The sequence below is a fragment of the Canis lupus genome, chromosome 37 (genome assembly GCF_011100685.1).
Source record: "Canis lupus familiaris isolate Mischka breed German Shepherd chromosome 37, alternate assembly UU_Cfam_GSD_1.0, whole genome shotgun sequence".
Lineage (NCBI taxonomy): Eukaryota > Metazoa > Chordata > Mammalia > Carnivora > Canidae > Canis > Canis lupus.
In genome coordinates this window covers 8,770,514-8,794,333 of record NC_049258.1, presented here as the reverse complement: position 1 = coordinate 8,794,333, position 23,820 = coordinate 8,770,514, and the positions used below count along the sequence as shown (strand labels likewise).

Sequence of the window (23,820 nt, the reverse complement as noted above, 5' to 3'; positions counted from 1 at the left end):
ATAATATACTGCATTGAAGTTTGTCATCTATGTAATAACATGTATTACTTATCTAATTATCATTCTCCAGACAAATAAGTTTTTCATAGTCATCTGGGATCTATTTGGAATAGCATGACTCCTGTTTTAACTTAGTTTTATTTCAATGCTTTTTCACTTCTGTATATCAAAAGCGTACCTTCAGCTTGGCAGGTAATAAATTAGTATTGTCAAAAAAGTGTCAATCATTTCAGAATATATTCTTCTAATCAACTTGCATGTACTTGATACATGGTAGATAGCTTATCAAATGTCTGTTTGTATTCTTTCATTTGGAGTGTGTTAACTGAACCTATGGAATGATGAAACTCAATCTCAGGCTAAAGTAAGAGAATTTTTGTACCTAAAATATAAAGAAGGTTTTTTTCTTTCTTTTAAGGGATGGAAGGTAGGGGAGCTTAGGTGATGAAATGCTTCACTGTTCAGTGCCAACTTCTTTTGCCCCTCACCCCCAAGAATTATTTTAAAATTGGGATCACTGAGTTCCCAAGCTCAACAGCACTCCAGGAAATAATTTGAACCATGCAGTGATACGAGTATCATTTTATTCATAGCACATGACAAAGAAAAATAAATTTCACTACCAGAGAGTTCCTTTTAGAAAACCAATTGGTTTTCACCAACGTGGTCATATCTCTGTTCACACTCATGATGAATGGTGGAGATAGCCCACTGGCTTCCTTCTGGGGTTTGCAGTGAGCTTGGGATACTTCCCCACCTATCCTGGCATGCCCCACATTAGTTTTCAGTCATTCACTGAAATTTTCCCAGTGGTCTACTAAGTAAAATGTGGAATTTATGTTTCATAACTATTCATGCTGCAAACTAAGACTTCAGTTAGATCTTTCTCACATACGAAGTAAACAGGAGCCTAGAGCTTTCCACGAACACACCAGGTCAAGGAGAGCCTTTGATTGCTTCAGTTGGTTTATCTTTCATGTCCTAGCTCTTCTTTCTCTGAACTTCTACACACTATATTTTAATATAAGTTGTTGTATTGTCCCTTTTGTATTTGTGAGGTTGTATTTTTCATCTGGCTAATATTAAAAGCTCTTGGGCACAGAAACTGGGTTCTGTATTCCAGCAACATTGAATTAGAAATATAGTATTTTAAAAACACTCATTGACTGAGTTATATAAACTGTTTGCAGCTCAACTGGATTACTTAGAGATTTGCTTTCATTTTCCCCCCTTATACGTGCATGCATGAGCAAGACTCGAACCCTCATCAGCCACATAGTAGAATGGAGCTACCTGTAAATTCAGGGAGACTTTTGGCTCAGAAAAACTCGTGCAGTCACATGAATGTGATGTAGCATGGGTAGGTGGCCCAAAGTAAAGGTAGAAAGCTGAAGTACACGTGTACTGGGGAGGAGAGCGTCTTACGGGGTTCTTGAGGTAGTAGAGTATCTGGAGAAAGGTACTTTTATCCATTCTAAGGCTCTATTTCAAAATCCTGCCACCAAAGGCACAAAAATGGTGATCAGTGTCAGCTGAGTATTTCCTACGGCAATAGGCCTCCAGGTGGGTGTTTCTCCTTGTATTAGTGACTCCATTATAGATTGCTGAAGCTGATAATATCACATTCTGGAATACAAGGTTTCCTATGTTCAGGTTATTATTTTGACTACACATTGTTTCAGTAAAATCAAGATCAGTCTAGAGGAAGGGGAAGAAAAACCAACATGGAGGAAGCATCAGCTCCACCATGTGCTAAGGTTTAATGAAGTGATCCTCATAAAAGATTACAGACTCAATGGAAAAAAAGAAAACCATTGTCTGTTGGTGGAGACGCTTAAGTAAACCATCTTTTATAGTTGAGATCTGCTCCTAGATATGCCACCAGTCTTACACCACATTTTTAAAAAGTATATACATTTTCTCAAAAGTTTTTCTTTACCAAATAAATAATTTTTAGAAAGAAATTGCATGTATCCTCATGCTTAAAAGTGAAATATTCCTTAAAGATTATAAGTGACTTTGATATTCTCCAAAGTCTGCCCTCCTCCCAGCCCCTCTTTCCCCGTCAACTAAATTGACACCTAATCTGAGACTCAGTAAAAAATGTTCTTATTCAACATTGTAGGTCATTAATCCTGAGAATTTGGAAATTGCCAGTATCCACGGAGGAGAAGAGGGGAGGGCTGTGGCCTGCTGAGCGTGTCCCAGGCTGTGGCAGTATGTGCCTTATCACCACCCATACCTTCAGAGTCTTTCTTTGAAGTTGCACAAAATTCGGTAAAAAATGCTATTGACTTAGTACATGTTTGTGCATACTTTATTTCAGGTTACATACTGGAGGTGGCTAGCGAGAGAACTGCTTTATTGAAAAGATGTGGGACATTAGGTGCCATAGCTCTGGAAAGCAGGGCAGTTTACAGCGCCATCTGTCTTCAGGAAAAATTGCTGCATCCCACTCCCACCTCAATCTCCACTTCCTGGGTGATGGTCATGCCCTCAGCCGACCAAAGGTTTGTCTAATGAGTTGTGAAAGTTGCTTCTTTTGCAAACTGGCCTTAGCTCACAGTAGAATAATTAAGTAATCACTGCTATCATGTGAATCCAGCTTAATGTGGCCATGTTTGGGTCCATATGGGAACGATTTGGCATAGGAGGTAATTACTGAAAGCATAAGTGTAGTCTCATTCTTTAGCAAGTGGTAACAACATCAGCGACAGTTACCCATCATCACTTTATCTGACAGTATTTATTTAGCATCCACAGGCCACTGGCTCTATACCATGGATTATCCTAGCAAAGTGGGTGTGGACCTTGCCCTCTGGGTACCTACAAGAGAGAACAGATAGCAGATCATCAGATGTGCAAACTGAGCACTTCCTAATCCTCCTGCTTTTCAAACATCATGATTTTGCTGGATGCCATGTATCCCTACTGCTGTAGACAAGCTGCTCTAAGACAAAAGATGGAGGACTATAATTTCCACAGGGAATTGAAAGTCCTAATGCCTCAGTCAGGTATTAAACTAAGGTTCTACAAGTACAGAAATGCATTCAGGATCAAAGGAAAATACCATCAGGAATGTGAATGGGCCATTCCATCCTTCACCAGCCGATTACAGACTCCCAGAAGAAAGCTAAGAGCATCAGATTCGGGTTGGATCTTTCAGGCCACTTAGCCAACTTCCCACTTATATGGAAGTCTCTGTCATATGAGATTGTCAAATCAAGCCTATTAAAACTGTAGGAAATTTAAATTTTAATATAACCCTGAGTGATACACTGGGTTTGAACTTCAATTTAATTGTAAATATGAATATTTGAGTAGCAAGAAAGGACTGTACCATTTCTTGTCCTTCTGGCTTGTATAAGCAGTAAGCCAAGGCCTTTCATTTGCACTATGACTCATCACAGTCATTTGTTCTTCTCTGCTCTTTATTTTAGCAACTTCCTCCAAATACAAACTCTATTTTAATATGTTATTCCCAATTTATATAATATCATTGTGCTTTTTATGGAATGGCATTCTATTGCTGTTTTAAGTTGGAAGAAACTGAAAGATAATTCTTCTTGGAAAGGATTGTGATGAATCAGATCTAAGTCTTAAAAGCTCATGTAGTTTTGGATGCAAAACTTCAGAACTAAATGGAGCTGTATAGTGGGAGGAGAGATGAAAAGGACTTCTGTCTTTCAAAAAGATGTATCCCTTCCTTACAATTGCAGGATGGGGTACCAAATAATGTCACTGATTGAATAATCTGTCTCGAATGTGAATTCCTGGAGGATATGTTATCTTATCTATGTTCCAAAAAGAACCTACAAAATGCTTCTACAGAAGAATTCTTATTGCAGCATTTGATGATAAGTAATCCATTTTAGGTAGGTGTTCTCTTAATGAAAGGTCTGCACAGGACAATGAGAAATCTATTATATTGCCATCAGTTTTGTTTTAACCCAAGAATTTACTCATATTTTTTGCCAATATACATATGCCTTGATTATCATCACTTAATTAAACTATACCTTCTTGAATATTCTTGTCAAATCTATTTGTAAATAGATCGAGATATTTTCAGAGTGTTGGTGAGTTATAGCCCTGTCCATACAAACACTGTATCTGGCAGTATAATTTTATATGGAATCTGGAGTCTGTTAGAAAGACAAATCTCAGAGTGGGACCAGAGTTGTGGGTTCATGTAATCTGATCTTGCAAAGGCAGAGTGCCTTTTTATAGCCTCAATGTACAGCATACCCGTAGTAGCCAACATTCTCCACAGAAATAGAACCAATAGGATGTATGTGTGTAGAGAAAAATATTTAAAGAATTGGCTCAAATAATTATGGAGGGTGGCAAGTCCAAAATCTGCAGGGTGGGCCGGGGGCCTCGAAACCGGGAAAGAGCTGATGTTGCAGTTCAACTTGATTGTCTGCTGGTAGCATTCTTTCCTGCTTGGGAGAGGTCCATCTATTGTTCTATTCAGGACTTCAACTGATTAGATGAGGCCCGCCGGCATCATGGAGAGCAATCTGCTGTACTCGAAGCCTATAATTTAAATATTCATCTCATCCAAGAATGCCCTCACAGGAAAAACCCAGAATGATGTTTGGCCACGTATCTGGGCACCATGTTTCAACCAAGTTGACACATAAAATTAAATAAACTTTATGACAGCCAGGAGCAGCATTTGAAGAAGAAAGTTAAAAATTAAAAAAAAAAAAAAAAAGTTTAAAAATAAGGGATCCCTGGGTGGCGCAGCGGTTTGGCGCCTGCCTTTGGCCCAGGGCGCGATCCTGGAGACCCGGGATCAAATCCCACATCGGGCTCCTGGCATGGAGCCTGCTTTTCCCTCTGCCTATGTCTCTGCCTCTCTCTCTCTATCTCTGTGTGACTATCATAAATAAATAAAAATTAAAAAAAAAAAAAAAGTTTGAAGAAGAAAGTTGCTTTTCTCTTTTTGCCCAATTTGGGCAACAGAATTTTGATTGTGATAGGGAAGTAATACACACATATACATGCACACACACTCATGAGGAGTTCATAGTTAGATTTTATGAAAGCAAGGATTAATTAATAGAGAATGAGTGAATTCACATTATGAAATGCCAACCTTACACCTTTTATCACATGATTAATACTAGCCAGTGTATATAATCATCTGCATAATACTTAAAGTGGGAGAAGGGATCTTATTTAAAATTCTGTTCCTTCTCACTGAGAGTCTTGTGACTTGTCTATGTAAATAGGATCCAGAAATTCTTCCAAATTATTCTTATCTTTTGTTTGTTCCATAAGACTCTCATCTCCAGCCAGTCCAGGGAGGGAATATCATTTATTTCAGGATGGCAGCCTTCTGAAATTGTTCAGATATAACTCCTTTCCTCTTCTCTCTTGCTCTGCAATATCTTGCAGATATCCAGAGCCTCTCACACTCCAAAACCCGCAAACATTCAAAGAGAAAACTCAGCGTTCTCTCGCTTTTCTCACAGCATTCCATCCCCTTAACATTTTTTTAAAGTGTCAAGCAACCTTTTTAAAAATATTTTTTTAAGTTTTTATTTATTTATTCATTCATGAGACAGAGAGAGAGAGAGAGAGAGAGAGAGAGAGTAGAGACACAGGCAGAGGGAGAAGCAGGCTCCATGCAGGGAGCCCGACATGGGACTCCATCCCGGGTCTTCAGGATCACGCCCTGGGCTGAAGGTGGTGCTAAACCCCTGAGCCACCCGGGCTGCCTGACCTTTTAAAAAATATTAATCACATGTTTTCTGTATTCTCAGTAACCAAGTGATTCTAGAAACCAAGCCAACAAGCAAGAGTGTTTCCTACTTTCCTTCCCTTTCTCCAGACCTGGTATCTCTATACAACAAACCCAGGGGCTTACCCTGGAAAAGCAGGACTCTCCTTAAAGATGAAGGAGGGGAGAGAAGGAGCAGGTGAAAGCAAGGTTGGGAATGGAGGAGGGAGAAGGTTGTGTAGCAGGGAAGAGAAAGCTGGGAGATCACACACAATAATAGATTTGTCCCAAGAACATTTCTAATCAATCATTTCTTTGCCAATATCATAAAAGTTATATGCTGTCTTCAACCGAGACCCTCCACTGTGTAAGGAGATGGGAAGCATGTCTGAGGCAGCACATGCCAAATTTGGACAGCTCGAACTACTGGGAAATTTCCTCCTATTGTGTTAAAATCTCCTCTGAAACTTGACTCATGCTCCTGCATCTGCCTCCAGGACCAATGAGTCTTTGTTACCTATCATGATCCTTTATAAATACATATTACGTAAATCTCATTTTTCCCAGTTTAAAGCCCCAAGTTCCCTCAATTAGTCTTTACATGACATGATTTCCAGACTTTTCTCTCTTTTAATCGCCCTTCTGGATGCTTGCTAGATTTAAATGTTAATATGGCTCAGAACTGACCTGAGTACAGCCAAAGATTGTCTGGCTTATAACCAGTTAAGTGGAATTACTACCATTTTATCCTATGACTTATGTGTATTAGCATGACAATTGTATTTGCATTTGCTTTTTAAACCATCATTTACACGGTTTGCTCATAGTGAGAATATAATAACTCAAATCTCCTGGTCTTTTTCATTACAGTTACTGCCAACCAAGGACCCCTCCATCCTTACTTTTCTATATTTGTTGTTAAGTTTTATCTGGTCAAGTCTATTGTTCTGATCTTTCAAAATCTAAATGTCTCATAATTACATAAAATATCCAGGACCCAGAACATTAAAGTTTTAATATAAAATGACTGATCCTGAGTCTGAGCAATGAAACCAAATAAACATACATTTAAATAAAAATAATCAGTATTAACATTTGTACAAAATTGAATGCAAAAATAAAATAATTCCTTTGAGAGGAAATATAAAAAAAATATTTTAAGTTATAAGATGGAAAATTAATAATTTAGTAGTAATAGTCTAGCTCCAAATCCCAGATTATATCATAAAGGCCAGAAAGTGAAGGAGGTAAGGGGTGGGGAGAATATAAACATACCAAATTCCTAATATCACATAGTGAGAATTAAAGGTTTCATTTCATTCATGAATTTGATATGTTGTGAAGTATAGGTTCACATATGCCTTGAGAAACTTAGCAATCACAAGTAAAATAAAATAAGATGTCTGTGTTCCAAATCACTGTGGAAGATAAAAGCAATCAAAACACCAATCGTAAACCAAAACACAGCCACACACAAAATAAACAGCAAGACATTACTCAGAAACAAAAGGAATAAACAAAATACTAGAGGTAAAGTCAAATATCAGATATAACAATTGAAGCAAGTTTTGTAAGCTTTCCAATGAAAGACCATATATTCTTTAGGATGAGCTTAAAATAAAGAACATGCAGATTTAAAACAAAATGACACAAATGTTTACAACAAAAACATGAAAAATGATAACAAATGGAACAGAAAGTGGTTAATATCTTTGATATATAAAGACCACATAATAATTGAAAAGGAAAATCATAAACTTCCATTAGAAAAGGGAGTAAAAGCCAATAACAGACAATTTAGAGAAGAAACACAAATAATATCTGTACGGAAAAATACTCCATGTCTCTCTAGTCAACAAAATTCAAACCAAATTAAATCATTTGCTTGGTCAAATGATGTTTTTGCCTACCAAATCAACAAAGAATTTGAAAAGTAAAGATTATTTTGAATCATGGGAAAATAGGTTTTTCTCAAACCACTGCTGGTGATAATGTAAATTGGTGCAAATTTTCAGAGAATCAGTTTGGTACTGTGTATCAAGGATCTTTAAAACATCTTTTTACTCTAACTTCACTTCTAGAAATGTATCCTAAGGAAATAATCAGAAATGCAGATAAAGATTTCTGAATAACAAATTGCAAAATTATTTATATACAAAGAGAAAAATTTCAGAATAATAGACTAATAACTGAATAAATTATAATGTGTTACTGTTTCACCAGAAATTATATTAATAGACTTTTAAATGACATGGAGTCAAAGATCACAATCAAATGCCAAGTGAATAAAATGTATGATTTTAATCCTATACATAAATGTGTGTGTGTGGTTTCTTCAGTTCTAAGGTACATTTTTCATATTTTAGTGCTTCGTAAATTAGGATGAATTATAACACTTAATATATTTCCTTTCTCAACCCAAAAATCTGTTTTTATATTGATGCATTATTTCAAAATGAATTTCATCTAGGAGTGAAGAAAGTACTGTGTGTCCATATGGTTTAAAATTTTTTACTTATATATTTAGGAAAGGAATTATATTTTAAAAAGATAGTTTTTTGTGGCCTAAAGATTGGTTAAAGGTTGCTTTTCATGTTGGTATTTAAAGAGACTATCTAATAAGAGTTCCTCTGTGTCGTGTTTGTGGTAGATGTCCATTACTTTTCCATCTATTTACTTTACTCTATTTACTAATAAGGACATGAATCCCATTTGGAGTGGATTTTCATTATGAATATATATCAGATCCTATCCTACTGATCAGTATTTTGTTTTGTGAGGTCAACAGCCACCTGTTTAATAGTCCTTTCCAGGATTTTTCAAGAGAACAACATCATGTCTACTTATTTACAGTTGCTAGAATCTATTCCCAAACCCTGTATTGCCCACAAAAATCTGAAAAATCCAAAGTGAGTCTGTTCTGTTCCAGTCTCCTGACATATCTCAGGGTCTCCTTGAGTCAATGATTACCCTAAGTCACCTCACAATCATGCCTAGAAGTTTCCTTAGAATCCTGGGGTGCAAGTCCTCTGGAGATGGAGTATAGAATTCATTTAAGCAGCACATTCTTTCTCAAAATTCGTGTACCCTTTTAACCCATGTTGGACTTCCTAAGTTTTGAAGATAATTTTCCTTGATTGAAATGCTCCTCTCATCTACCAGCATTATACTGCCATCTCCAGCATTGAACATTTTACTTCTTGTTCACATCTGTGATCGAAACAGAGTTGAAATGATAGGTTTTATTGCCTCTGTCACTTTTGTAAGCTTTGCCTTATCAGCACATTAACGATTCTGACAATTTTCTTATACATTTCACAATTTGTGTCCTTGGATATATGACCTTCCTTGCATTTTTATATGTATTCTTTCAAAATCTAAACTCATCAGAGAGTTTCTGAGCAGTCTTACTGTTGTCTTTATCTTCTACATGTATTTATTATAATGTATAAGAATTTCAGTTTTAGAGCCCTCTCTTAAGCCATGTTCTCCTTCAAAGCCTCTCTTCATAAAGCCATGTTTGAACTTTCTCTAAATTGCTTTTTAAATTTTTTTTATTCTTGAGGCGTTGGGTTCATGCTTGGCTTTGATCAAAAGCCTTCATATTAGATATTAGCAGTTTCAAGATGGCGTGATCATTTTTCCTGCAGTCTCTGTTGCTTTTGTGATTCCAGAAAAATGAAAGATTTAAGCGAATAGTATACTTTGTCAAGATAATTAGGCTCAGTAATTGATATCGGTGAGTAGCTATGTGGCAGGGATCTGCTTGGTCCTGATTGCTCAGTTTTATTCTGTAACACAAAGGGAGAGCTGTCAATCTTGGGGTTTACCCTCAGGGAAATGCAACATGACTGGTCCGGCAAATTCAACTAGTATCGTTTGAAAAACTTTAAAGTCTACGTTCATGTTGTATAGAAGCATACAGAGTATACACACAGCGCACTGAAATCGAGACTCCAAAGTACCTCAACATGCTTCTCCAGGGCCCTGTAATTCATGACCACAATGAGCAGAACAGCAGTGTTCCTTGTTTATTCCATCTGAGTAACTCAATAGTAGTAAAATTAAAACTTCATAAACAAGAAGACATTGAACTCTTTAACAAAGTCAACTATGTTGTGAAAAAGCCCAAATGGGTTTTTCAATGCAGACATCTTGTCGAGACGCTTAATTTGTTTGTCAGACCCAAAATGTGGGAGTTTCAACAATTGTTATTTCTTTTCCATGTGGGACATAACAATATAACAACGTATATGGTTAGCATGTTGTCCTAGCCTTCTCTGTTAGGTTTTGGTTGAATTCTCAATTGAAATGATGATGTGTGTGTGATAGCTGAAGAGCGTAAGTCAAGATATCTAACATCTGTTAGATTGATGTTTGCCTCAGAAAGTCTAATGGTGTGAGAGAAGGAAATATCAGAACTTTTATTTGTATTTATTCTTTATCTTTTCAATTTTAGTTTTTGTGCATGTTTAATAACATATTGTAGAAGTACATTTGTAAATATATTAATAGGTGAATGTAAATATATTGTGGGGATTAACATTTATTGATTGTAGTTCATGATTTAAAAAGTTGGGAACCATGATGTTTCACATAAAAGTGGTCCCCAATATTTTTTGTTATATATGTATATATTATATATATTCTTCTAGAACTTGGAACTGATATTTTTATACATTAAAAAATGGAGTCTGTTAGTATTTACTGAGAACCCAAGAGGAATAAATATGCTGGAGCATGGAAAAACAAGTTAAATTAAAATAAGAATTTCTTGACCAGTGAGATTTGGTAAATATTAGAATTAGCTGGCTATAGAAGGAAAGACTTTTAGCATTCCCTCAGTATTTGTTCTTTTTTCCTCCTAAGTATTGGAACCCATGATTTTTAAATTGTGCCCATTCCTCAGTTTCCCTTGCTACTAGTGCTGTAATGTAACTAAGTTATAACTAATGGGCCGTATTGAATGTGCTTTGACTTTTCAGTGCATTAACAATTCTGACAATTCTGACAATATTGCATGCAGTTTCTGAAATGTGTCCTTACAAAGAAGAGGCATGTCATTCTCACCTTCCCCCTTCCTGCTGGCAAGAGTAAGGAGGCAATGACTAAAGATGAAGCATCTATCTTATACCATGAGGAAGAAGACATGTACTGAGGATTCACCACTGAATCTAATCTGACTAATGATAAATTAATTAGATTTTGAAATATTTCCATGAAGTACAACATATTGAAGATTGCATCATAAAACATCTTATATACTGTGGTTTATACACTTAATTTTTCCACCTTTATTTAACATTAATGAGTACAGAGGAAAAGATAAAATTTTTTTCTTTTTCTTTTTTTTAGATTTTATTTATTTATTCATGAGAGACACACACAGAGAGAGGCAGAAACATAGGCAGAGGAAAAAGCAGGCTTCCTGTGGTGAGCCTGATATGAGGATTCAATCCTAGGACCCCGGGATCACAACCTGAGCCAAAGGCAGATGCTCAACCATTAAGCCACACTGATGTCCCGATGAGATTTCTTATAGTTAAAATAAATATAAATACAGCCAACAACAATAAAAATTAAGAATGGCAATAAAAGAATTGTAGTTTAGAATAGAAAAAAATCCCACGATAAGGAGGAGAGAACATTTGATTTGGCCAGAAGCAACAAGAAGCGACAGGGATTAGCAAGTGGGGCTGGATATACAGGTACAAAATATGTTCTCATGTTGAGAAATCATGAAATGTTTATTAACATTTCATATCGAAATGGGTAAATAGGTGGGAGAGAAAATTGTCCCATACTTGGTCTGGGATAAAATATTTTGTGTGTGAGACAGTTCACAACCAACATTCTTCTGGAAAGAAATTAGCATTCCTGATAAATGCTTAAGCAATTTTCTGATAAACTTTAATGCAATTAAGAGCTCTTCTGGGAAATCAGCTCCTACCCTCTCCGCTGATGTTCTTTAACCAGACTCATTTTTTACTGAATTCTGCCTAAAATTTGTATCTAAACATTCTCTTTTCCTATAACACATTCCTACCATGGTGAATCTCTGAATTGTCCTCTTTGGACTTCTTCCCTGGCCGCAAGAGAGAAATAAAAACAAGCATGAGATTTTTTTTTTTTTTAGCATAATCATATTAGGACAAAATAAAGTGTGCGTGTGAGGACATAGTAGTTGATAAATGAGGCTTAATGATTTTGGAAAGCAATGAATGCTGGGCTAAGGAATATAATCTCTTTGAGGGGAGTGTAGGGTCACTTTAAAAAGTGGCTAGAAACATAGTAGATGTTCAAATGCATAGTTGTTGGGCAGCCCGGATAGCTCAGTGGTTTAGCACCGCCTTCGGCCTAGGGTGTGATCCTGGAGACCGGGGATAGAGTCCCATGTCAGGCTCCCTTTAACTGTGTCTCTGCGCCTCTCTCTCTCTCTCTCTCTCTCTCTCTCTCTCTCTGTCTGTCTCTCATGAATAAATGAATAAATAAATCTTAAAGAAAAAATAACCCAAATGCATGGTTGTTGAATTGCATCAAGGAATTTGCTGCAATCCTGCTAGAGCTGTAGGGCCCCTTTGCCTGGTAACTGTGTGCCGAGTAATCTGGGGCAATCTCAGCAGCTTTTCTTTCCAGCATTTGACTGAAGCTATGATGTGAAGATCACCAATGACCTCCTTGAGCTGCTGCTGCGATTTGAGAAGCACCAATCTTAGCCTTCCTTCTTCTTGACCTACATAGTTCAGTCACAAGGTTGTCGCCCCCCCTCCTTATGAAAAGTCTCCCCTCCTGGGCTGTCATGACATTGTACTGTCTTGGTTCTTCTTTTCCTCTGTTTTCCTAATGCTGACTGCCAATCTTTTGTCTCCTCAGTGACTTTTCTCCTTCTTCCAGCCTCTGACTGCAGCCTTCGCAAGGTATTGTCCGGTGTCCTCCTCTTTTTCACGGGCTTCCTTTTAGGGCTTTCATATCTGATAGTACATCCGGGGCCTCCTACAGTGCAGTAAATATCTTACACCATTGGAAATGCAAGAGCTATTCCTATTAGCACTATCCTGAAAATAGTAGAATAGATTTCTATACATTTGGGCTGGGCTGAAACTGCTTGGATGCACAGGGCTGGACCAAATGTCATCTCAATAATTTATACCTAGATGAGAATCTTATGCTTAGATTGTGTGTTTATCTGTTGCTGTACAGCAAATCCCTCCAAAATTTAGTAGTGTAAAATAATAGCAACCACTTACGTCTCATGCTTCTGTGATTCAAGAATTTGGAAGCGGCTCAGCTGGGTAGTTTTGCATCTTATGAGGTTACAAGCAAGTGATGTCTAGGCCTGGGGTCATTTTGAAGGCTTTCTTCACACACAAGCCTGGTGCCCCATCTAGGAAGACACCGACAGCTGATCGCTTGAACAAGTCAGGCTTGTGTTTTAACCTCAGAAAATCTTTGTCAGGCTTTAGCACTAAAGACTACCTTCGGGAATACTTTCTAAATTAATATTAATAGGGTTTATGGCGCATTTAAAACAGGTGCAATTGAAGGTCTCATTGTGCAAGGTTGTGAAGTAGAATGAAAATATATGGTAAGATTTTATCAGGTTATTTTTCTTTGCCATATCTATTTCATCTCTATGCCTTGTTTATGCTTCTAATGTTGCAGTTGTCACAAGGAATTTTAATTTTGACTGTGAACTCCTTGAAAGCATGGACCGTATAAATTTGCATCTGTATCCCAATTAGCACAGGCTTAGCATATAGTAGGTACAAAACAAAATTTAATCAATTAAATTAAAAAGAAAATTGATGCCATTAAGAAAAAATAGAATTATGTAACAAAAAATTAGAAACTAGGTAAAAGGCAAAAATGATACTGAACTTGATTTTTTTAATAAATTTATTTTTTATTGGTGTTCAATTTGTCAACATACAGAATAACACCCAGTGCTCATCCCGTCAAGTGCCCACCTCAGTGCCCACCACCCAGTCACCCCAATCCCCGCCCGCCTCCCCTTCTGAACTTGATTAAAGTCTGAACTTGATTCATGACAAATTTCAAAGAAATGTCAATGGAAATTACGATAATTAGCTTTATATTTTTCCATTCATCTGTCATTTTCAGTTGATACTCCCTTCCCTCTGACTTCCTTTGTGATTGTTTTAAAACAAATCTGCAAATCTTTGTCATTTCTGCAATACAAAGGTGGAGTCTAATTACTCTTCCCTTAACATGGGCCACCCTTAGTGAGTCAATTCTACCAAATAGAATGAAGGGAAGCAATCCTTTGACACTTCTGCAGCTATATTGGGAACAGTGACACAGCCTTCCCCTTACTCTATGTACTCTATACTCTTAGGAGCTATTCCCCTGAGGGCCTGAGCTGCCAAGTGAGAAGTTCAGATACCCTAAAGCTGCCATGATACAAGTAGAGAAACAAGTAGAGAGACCTCCTTGAGGAGCCTGACTTGTTCAAGCGATCAGCTGTCAGTGTCTTCCTAGATGGGGCACCAGGATTGTGTGTGAAGAAAGCCTTCAAAATGACCCCAGGCCTAGACATCACTTGCTTGTAACCTCATAAGACCCAAAACTACCCAGCTGAGCCGCTTCCAAGTTCTTGAATCACAGAAGCTGAGACGTAAGTGGTTGCTATTATTTTACACTACTAAATTTTGGAGGGATTTGCTGTACAGCAACAGATAAGAAATACACACGCTCACTAAATTAACATCGTCCAAACATGTTAAGATTAACAAGTAAGACATCGATTTATGAGCTTCTAAATTTTATTCCCATTGAATAGCAAAAGCCAAGGCCCTCTCATTCCAGCTCAAGAGGTATGAATATGAAAATTCACAACTCCCTGAAGCCTTCACAGAGCTACCAAGAATGTCACTTTATCACTGCCTGGCTGAGGAAGAGGGGAGGTGGAGAGGGACAGGAACAGCGAAGTGACTGTAGAAGTCAATTAGCAAGTGATTGTGGAGGCTCACTGGCATCCCTGATTCAAACAGAATGCAATTTTTTTAGGACAAGGACATGTAAGCCTTTAAAGGATTTAGTATATCAACTTTCTCATGACTCAGATCGTGGGAGATAACACTGCAACTCCACTAATATTAAGACTTTCAGGTTCTGAAGCAGGAACAATTATAAACAGATATGGTCAACCTTAAAAAGGATTCTCTTGTTTTCAGAACTTTGAGTTTTGTTAGAGGAGCTATATTCTTTGACCTGATGAGAGGGACTTCTATGCTTCTTTTAGGGTATATAATGTACTTGGGTTGTTGGGTACAAAAATTATACCCAGACTGAAAGACAAAAAGCCAACAAGCACAGGCAGTTTGGCTAATATCACCCCAGCTCAGTGACCAATTCGAAGAGGATATCAACCAGGCTACTCAGGTAGGAGAAGGAGACAGAAGATGTTTGAGGGACAACTCATTACTTTAGAAGGTTCCAAAAGAATCTTGACTTTTGAAATGGGCCTGGCATTCCTAAATTGTTTGGGAAATTTTTAGAAACTGTAATATAATGTTGGACTTTAACTTCTTATGATTTGACTCCTTCAAAATATATAAAACTGTGGGAGAGGGGTATTTCTTCACACTTTCTTTAGCTTGGTTATAATTGGGGCTTCCTGCCTACATGTGGTTCCCTCTGCCTGGAATGCCCTTCCTTTAGCCTGCACCCATAGCCTGCCACCTCATGAGCATATAGTTCTTGATCACCAGGTCATTTGTAGTATCACTAATGATGCTCACACCTCTATGAGATCATTTTCCATAACGTGTGGTCTGTATTTGTTCTGACATCATTCACTAGACTGTGAACTCTTGGAAGCCTAGCCTTTAGTTGTTCCACCTCCCCCCACCATGGATCAAATATAGATGCTATTATGTATTTCCTAATTTCCACATCCCACTTCCTGGGCAAGTAGTAGGTACTCTCCTAATAGGTTTCAGTAGCTTACCAATTGTGGGGAGACAAAGGGGCTTGTCCAGTGAATCTCCCTAGATTGCCTGGCAGGAGCCAGCTGGTATTAATTAATACCTGTCATATCAGCAGGAGGGTCAACGGCTGGTTTCAACTTGCCACAAGGTCTCCAAAGGATATTGGTACTGGACAACTGGTATACCCAACATTGGTGTGTACTTCCCCTAAGCAGCTAGTAGCAAAACTTACAAAGTTTTACCCTCCTTATCTGTTTTCATGAGAACTCTACAAAAAGACAAGAAGAGGAGCTAGATGCCTCTCCTGCAGCACACCCATGGTATGTCTGACCATACCCCATCCAACCACTCCTCTTCCTGGGAAGTGTGAGAAAAGGGGACTACATACATGTCTACTAACCTTCTGCCTATGTGGCTCAGTCTGTTCTGGGTGGGAATTATGCCATGTTTGACTGGACCCTTTGTCTGATACCAGGCTACAGGCTACTATTTAGAGATCAAGTGATCAAGAGAAATGAGACAAAGAAAAGAAAAAAAAAAGAAAAGAAAAGAAAAGAAAAAAGAAAAGAAAAGAAGGAAGGAAGGAAGAAGGAAGGAAGGAAGGAAGAAAGAAAGAAAAAGAAAGAAAGAAAGAAAGAAAGAAAGAAAGAAAGAAAGAGAAAGAAAGAAAGAGAAAAAAGAAAGAAAGAAGGAAGAAAGAAAGAAAGTTTCTGAGCTTTGGGTAAAAAGCTTATTTTCAAAGGTCTTCAGCCCTGTGATCACTCTTTTTTTTAAAGATACCTTCCTGAAGCAAAAAACCAGAAAGGCAAATCCTGTTAGTTTGCCTGAACATGTTTCTTACAACTTCCTTGCCATTTTGATCAAGAAGTCCCTTGATTTTTTCTTTTGACCCTAGTTAAAACTGATTCTTGGATCCTTTTTTGCTCTCTGGAGGCTTTGTAAACTATCAGGGTACCACCTGAGAACCCAGAGACCAGCGAGTTAACTGTATGAAAATGAACCCAGTGGAAAGCTGGAATGAATGAATAAAAATAAATTATTTTATTATTGATATATGGTAAATTTGTTGCCATTCCATTGAGAGGGACTTTGCCTTCAGTGTCCCATACTCCAAGATAAAACATTAGGAAAACTTCTGCCTTTGAGTCAAAAACAGGAATGTCTCCCTATGGCAAATATCTACCTCTTAACCTTCTTCAAATTGTTAAACAGATTGGTGGTATGCTTATTAGCTCAAGAAGGAAATCAGTAGGAAATATAGAACTCTTTTTTAGTGTATAAAGCCATATAAGAATTATGCTTTCAGGTGAAACATTATGTTTTGTCTAATCACTATTTGACATTTTAATTTTGAGTTGTGGTACTTGGCCAGAAAAACTAGTATAACAGCCTCAACACCAGGCAAAAACTCATCCTTTCAACTATTTTGGTAACATGTCCTACTCTTTACAAAGACTTTTCAAAATTATATTTTATTATAAAATTCTCTAAACTTTGCATAAAACAATTGTTGTTTCTCCTCAGATAACACAGATATCTAGAAAACTGATTCATTGTAGGAACACACATGAGTGACAGAGGTAGGATGGCTAGCTCCTGGGTCTCCAAATTCTGGTCTTTTGTTATAAACTGCATATTGCTTCACTGCTATATGGCTTAACGAACAAAAGGTTCAGCAGAATCTTTGGACATCAAATGGCCTTCATGAAACAATGTCTTGATGAGTTAAGTAAAAATGAATCAGAAACACATGGATCCAACTTCCCTTGAAATATAAGAGGGCATACAAATCAAGGCAAAGAGCACTTAACAAACACTGGGTTTGGGTTTCCTGAACCTGAAATGTTAAAATAATTAGCAAGGACTTATTGAGGCTGAAAAGTGATCAGTTCCAGTATTTCTAACTCAAAACTGAAATGAAGAGAGGCGGGAAGGTCCTAGAAGAGAAGGGAGAGTGGCCATGGGGCACATGGAGGACCTTTGAAAATTAGCTTTTCCCCAAAACCACTTGTTTCCCAAAGCTCACAAATTTTGTTTTTATATATTTATTTTTCTGCTCTTTTGCTTTGATTTCCAGGTTTCAGCTGAAGACATATCTGAAATGCTCTGAAATGGTTCAGCACAAGTCTTTCTAGCCTCTTCTCAAAGGCAGGAAATGATGACATTTGGTAAGACAATGCTCTGTTCATTTTCGAGTTGGAGATAAATTCATATATTGGCCATTCAGGAAGTTTGGTTAAGTAATCAGGTTGAATTTATTTCCTAGTGAGCTGGACTTCTCAGCATTTCCCAAACCCAGAAAATAAACCCTTTCAGAAAGCACTGTGAAAAAGTTGTAAGAAAGAATTATTACGTACTAGGGTACAGATAGATTAAATAGATGGCAAACCTGGAGAAAATAATCCCCAAAACTTGTATTCCTAGAAACTGAGAGGCAGCAATTCTCTTGCTTGATCCTACATTGTATCTGGGATTCTCTGAATCCATTCTCTGGCCCTGATTGTCTCTGCTCCTCCTCACAGAGGCCTCTGGGACCCAGCCTGCTTTCTCCATCCTTTGTGATATTTCTCCCCGTGTTCAAGTCTGGCTGCAGAGGGTGGAGCACCTTTCCACCATTATTCCAGAATGCACATTATTTTAAAAAATTACTTTAGAGCTTTTATTGGTAATCAACATAGGAAACTGACTTGGGCAACAAAAACAGTAACCCAGGGGAGGTTGCAGAGCAGACCAAGTAATCCCTGGTCTCTCAGTTCCTGAACTTCTCTGTCAGCTGAGAGCTCAGATGCAGTGGTCTTGCCTGATCTCAGCAACCAGACCCCTCCTTTGAAGTTCACATGTATCTTTCCTTTCGAGATGGCCTTGGATCAGGCCTGAAGATAATATGCAGGTTGTATTATCATTAATGTCTCCCTGTATCAAAGGAACTGTCCATCTGTAATGCCCTTTTGATTAGAAAATGCTTGTTCACTATTTCTATGCACTGCTTAGAATTAGCCCTTTTGGGCATATTCTCATTACCCCCTCCCATTTATGAAAAATTAGGTTTTTTTTAGCCATTTCAGACCTATCAGGAACAAACTTAATTTTAAAAAATCATTTAAATATGAAACACTTCACTTACTCATCAATATATGTTATGGCCCAAAATGTCTGGTACTATGGATACAATGGTCAGTTGTATGATATAGTTTGACTCTAACACATTGTGAAAGTATTCAGCAAGGCCCAAGAGTCCTGGCTGAAGGGAGCAACTTTCTTAATTCATTCAACCAATACCATCATGTTTCTTCCTCCAGAGTCTCTATTGATAGTATTTTAGCATGTGACAAAAAATGACAGCAGTCTTTTAGATTTGGGGAGCATAATTCATGTGCATAATGCAATCCGACACTCCCTTAGATGAAAGACCTTCTTCCAGGCTTGAATCCATTGTTTCTTTTTCTACAACAAGAATAATAACTCTCTTCTATTTGAACATCTATTAAGATGTAAGCTTGTGATTTATGGTTCTCTCCTTTAATTCTTGAGCAACCCTATGAAACAGGTAAAATGAACCACATTTCATGACTGAGCAAATTTAGACTTAGATAAATTAAGTAATTTGCTCAACATTGAGCCATTGATAAAGTGGGAAAGTTCAAACTTGAACTCAGATCCAATGCAAAAGCATACTGTATTTACCACATTCCTCTCTATTTTCTCAGTTGTTGTGTATAGAATGTATGGAACTTTCAAAGAAAGGTGCTACATTGGGATGCCTGGGTGGCTCAGTGGTTGAGCATCTGCCTTTGGCTCAGGTCGTGATCCTGGGGTCCTGGGATCAAGTCCCACATCAGGGCTCCCTTTGGACACCCTGTTTCTCCCTTTGCCTATGTCTCTGCCTCTCTGTGTCTCTCATGAATGAATAAATAAAATCTTAAAAAAAAAAAAAAAAGAAAGTCCTATATAAATCTGTTCTGATGGTAGAGTAATGGTGGCCAGGAAAACTAATCTCAGTGTTTTATAAGGATAGCATTATAGTTCCACAATGTGTTAGAGTGGTAGGGACATTTATGACAACCAAATACAACCTTATTTTTACATAACCAAGAACCGCCTAGAAATAGAATGTTGTCTTCATATTGGTACCTAAAGCCAAGGCTGTCATCATGGTCCTCCCACTTCTCAAGCCAGAGTGCCTTCCAATTCATTTATCATCTGGTAAAACCAATCTAATTACAATCAAAAGAGAAATATTTCACCAAGAAAAAAACTCAGAAATCACCTCACTTCCACCCTAAATCTATCATGTCCAAGATCATTATTGCCAGGGTAACTATTTCTCAAACCCGAAATTCTGAGAAGACTCCTGAGTGTTTTGCATTGAGTTCCAATGGCTATCCAGTCTGAATACACTATTATTTTTAACATCTAGAGGTCAAGATCGAAGAAGGTAGATTTACAATGTTTCAAATGCCACAGATACTCATGATATGGGCACTTATCATAGTAGCATCAGTTGAGTCCTTGTTTTGCCTTTGAGTATGTAGTTGGGTTTAGGATCCCAGTTCGGTAAATTTATAACAGCTTTTTGATTGCTAAGACTCAGAGCTCCTTATCAGTCCTACATGATCTTCCTGTGTTTTCTTTTTCTGTTTGCCACAAGTCCTAGGAATTCAGCCTGTTTTCCTATTTCAGTGTAAAGAAAACAATGATAGTGCAACCAGTTATTTCTATTTCTATTATGTCCAAACACTGTCCTAGGGGCTTTACATTTATTATTTCACTAATCTTTATGAAGTAGGTCCTATTATTATTTCCATTTTATAGATAGGAGACTGAGACAAAGAGAGGTTGTTAAATAACCGACCCAAGGTTAAACAATTAGTAAGTGGTTGAGATGCTCTGCACCGTATGATTTTGGTTTTTCCCTTTAGAAAAAGGTCCTCCAATTCTCTCCCTTGTCCCAAAAGACATAAACATTATTGTATGCCTTCTCCTGTCATATTAAAAAAAATAAGATTTTCCTGGGAATTGCTGCTACAAAACAGAGTATCACAGTATAAACACTGGTGAGTTATAACGTTACAGAATTTTACAAAATTCTTTTGATTGTGATTTGTGTTCTGTAGTTTATAACTGCCTGCTAACATAACAAATGGAGGCCCCAATGGTCTTCTTTTCTTTTCTTTTCTTTTCTTTTCTTTTCTTTTCTTTTCTTTTCTTTTCTTTTCTTTTCTTTTCTTTTCTTTTCTTTTCTTTCTTTTTTCTTTTCTTTTCTTTTCTTTCTTTCCCTGATGATAGCAGGTTTTTACTCATCTGTGCGTTTATTTCTTACCTGAAGACGCTGGTAATAGAGGACGTACCAAAGGTGTACCTCAGTCCTGTCCCATGGGCTGATGTCTTCACTGAGACCCTCCAGACATCATGGAATGCCCATCATCAGATTTTTGTGTTGCCCAGAATGATCCCCCTTAGTGGAGGAAGAAGAAGGAAAAGGAGGAGAAAGAAGGAAGAAAGAAATGTCCTTCACCTTAGAGGCTAATCCGCTTGTTTTTCTGTGGCATATTACTGGTAAGGGTTGAGAGTATACTGGGACTTAAATTTAGATAAATGGATTCATCACCTACGTTTGTGGAGATGGTAACAGACAGACGCCATTAGGATCACATGGTACATTGAGCCATTAGCATTTTCTATAGCAACACCAGATGTTGAATTTTTCATGTCCAGCCTATAAGTTGTCCAGGTGTTGGTCTTTGGGAAGCAGGCAGATACATTTCATACAGAAGTGAGCTCCACTGTTTGTTTGTTTGTTTTTTAATGGTAGTTGATCTACTTATTTATTTATTTTTAATAATGCTCCACTGTTTTTTTATTGATCTAGTATTATACTGATACTTCTATGTGTTTAGATATAGATAAAATCCTAATTAAAATCAGAAAAAACAAAGAAGTCACTGTAATGGGAAGATACATGTCTTAGCTCTGCCACTGATTAGTTTTGTGATTTTGGCAGATTCTTTAATTTCTCTGGGACTCAGTTTCCTAGTTTTTAAAGTGAGAGAAAAAACTTTAACATTTCTGAGATATCTTTTCATTCTAGCATTCTTTGATTTATAGGAACCATGTGAATGAAAGAAGGCTTTCAGAAACTTGAAAATACAGTATTATAGGGGAACGTATCTTCTGTTATTTTTAATTTTATCGGACTTTATTTGATTCTGAATATTAAAACAGAATTGAATATTTTTCAATTAGCTTCATATGTAGTACCAAACACATATTTAATTCACGAAGAAAAAAACTAAAAACTACTATGGGGGGGAAGTATTTCAGTTTTCTTAGACATTAAATGGCTCATTCAAAGCAACATTTTGATAAATTGTGTAAATGAGAGAGGAACATATGGATTAAATTTTCCTTGAAATACATACGCACTTAAAAATTAAGAAGAAAAAGTGCTTGGCAAAGCCCATTTGGGGTTCTGCCAAATGGGAAACATTTTAAAAATAGTTGAAAATGCAGTTCTATCTCAAAATGCTGCCATATTCACCCATCCTTATTGATTATGTATTTTTAAATTTGTGAATTACTCTCCCTGTATTTATTTTTGCAGTTTGTTTTATGCCCTGGGGGCTTGTTCAATTTTGCTACCTTTAAAACAAAACAAAACAAAACAGAAAGCATAGTCCGTCAGTCACTGATGAGCATATCACAGTTTTTATCACTCCCTGTGAGATTCCTGTTACTTGACTTCTGTGGAAGTTTCAGTTTGATCTCTCCTGGTGTAACAACTGGCATTAATTCATACTGCTGTAATGAAAAATTCTAAAGAGCAAATAAAGAGGATTTGGTCTTTGAAGTTGGGCTATATAGTAAGTAACTTTCTAGTAAATCATGCTATTGCAGTGGAAGAGCTTTGAGGGAAAACAAGCCCTGAATTTCGTGATTATGTATAATTCAAAACCAGAAAATCAAAATACTCAGAGATAACATTCTTCTAGATGGACAGAAGAAAAATTTGGGCTTATTAACGAATCCCATGGTACATCCTGAAGAAGAGAAAAATTGTTTTCTCAAAAATCTTTAAAGTCGCAGATTTCTGGTCAAATTGGCAGCACATTCTAGTTGTCAGGGTTGAATTTACCTAAGTAAAATGACTCGGTGCAATCTGTGTAATTATTCTAACAGCCGATTGCGGATTCACTGAGGAAGTCACACCTCCACAGAGAAACACACAGATTCAGGTCATTAGGACATCTTCCTAAAACACGACATGCTGGGTGAGATTTTTCTCCCCTCTCCCTACTTCTCTCTCCCTTTTTAAATAATCTAATTCTTTTAGCAAGATTGCTATTTTGTCATGAAATTACAAGAAAACAAGAACATTTTCTTAGTGTTAAAATATTAATTTCGGCATGCCTGGGTGGCTCAATGATTGAGCATCTGCTTTTGGCTCAGGTTGTGATCCCAGGTTCTGGAGATCAAGTCCCACATCAGGCTCCCCAGAGAGACCTGCTTCTCCCTCTGCCTGTGTCTCTGCCTCTCTCTCTCTGTGTCTCTCATGAATAAATAAATAAAATATTTTTAAAAATAAAAAATAAAATAAAATCTCAAACTCTAGGAGATAATACCATCAGATACAGCATTCTACCCAGGATATGTCCAAGGCAAGAATTAGATTTATTTTCACAAGATAGTAGAGTATTTTATCCTTTGAGGCTAATCTCTAGAACATGGAGTATATTTCTATTGTTGGATTGTCCTTTTTATTCATAGTATCAAAATGTTATATGTTATTTTTAATAATTATTTTTCAATGAATTCCCTATGATTTAAAGAGAAACTTTCCTCACTGGGCTTATATATTTTATCCCCACAAAATTGCAAATAGGTTTTGTACAGTTTCACGAGCTTTGAAATAAAAAATATAGGCAATTTCGTATAACAATTCAAACAGAACTGAAGACCTAGCTGGCACCCTTGGAACTTCCCATGTGCTTGGTTTATGTTTAAAGGGCCATTCAACACAACAGAGTATGTTTGAAATATAAAAGAAGTAATTTTGAAATGCTTTATTCCATTTATTTGGGAAATGTTATAAATTATGTTTTTTGCTCTCTGGTAACCCAAACATTTTAAATATATCTTATT

General features: G+C 37.0%; 1 non-coding gene across 2 annotated transcripts in view; it reads left to right on the top strand.

Moving 5' to 3' along the window:
• The window catches only part of FTCDNL1, a 135,523-nt gene that overhangs the window by 101,297 nt on the left and 10,406 nt on the right, over positions 1-23,820 (top strand). For both annotated transcript variants that reach the window (XR_005385204.1, XR_005385203.1), the window contains 3 exons: positions 2,327-2,510; positions 17,759-17,849; positions 21,008-21,237. This is a non-coding gene — a transcript (formiminotransferase cyclodeaminase N-terminal like). The remainder of the gene's footprint in view (positions 1-2,326; positions 2,511-17,758; positions 17,850-21,007; positions 21,238-23,820) is intronic.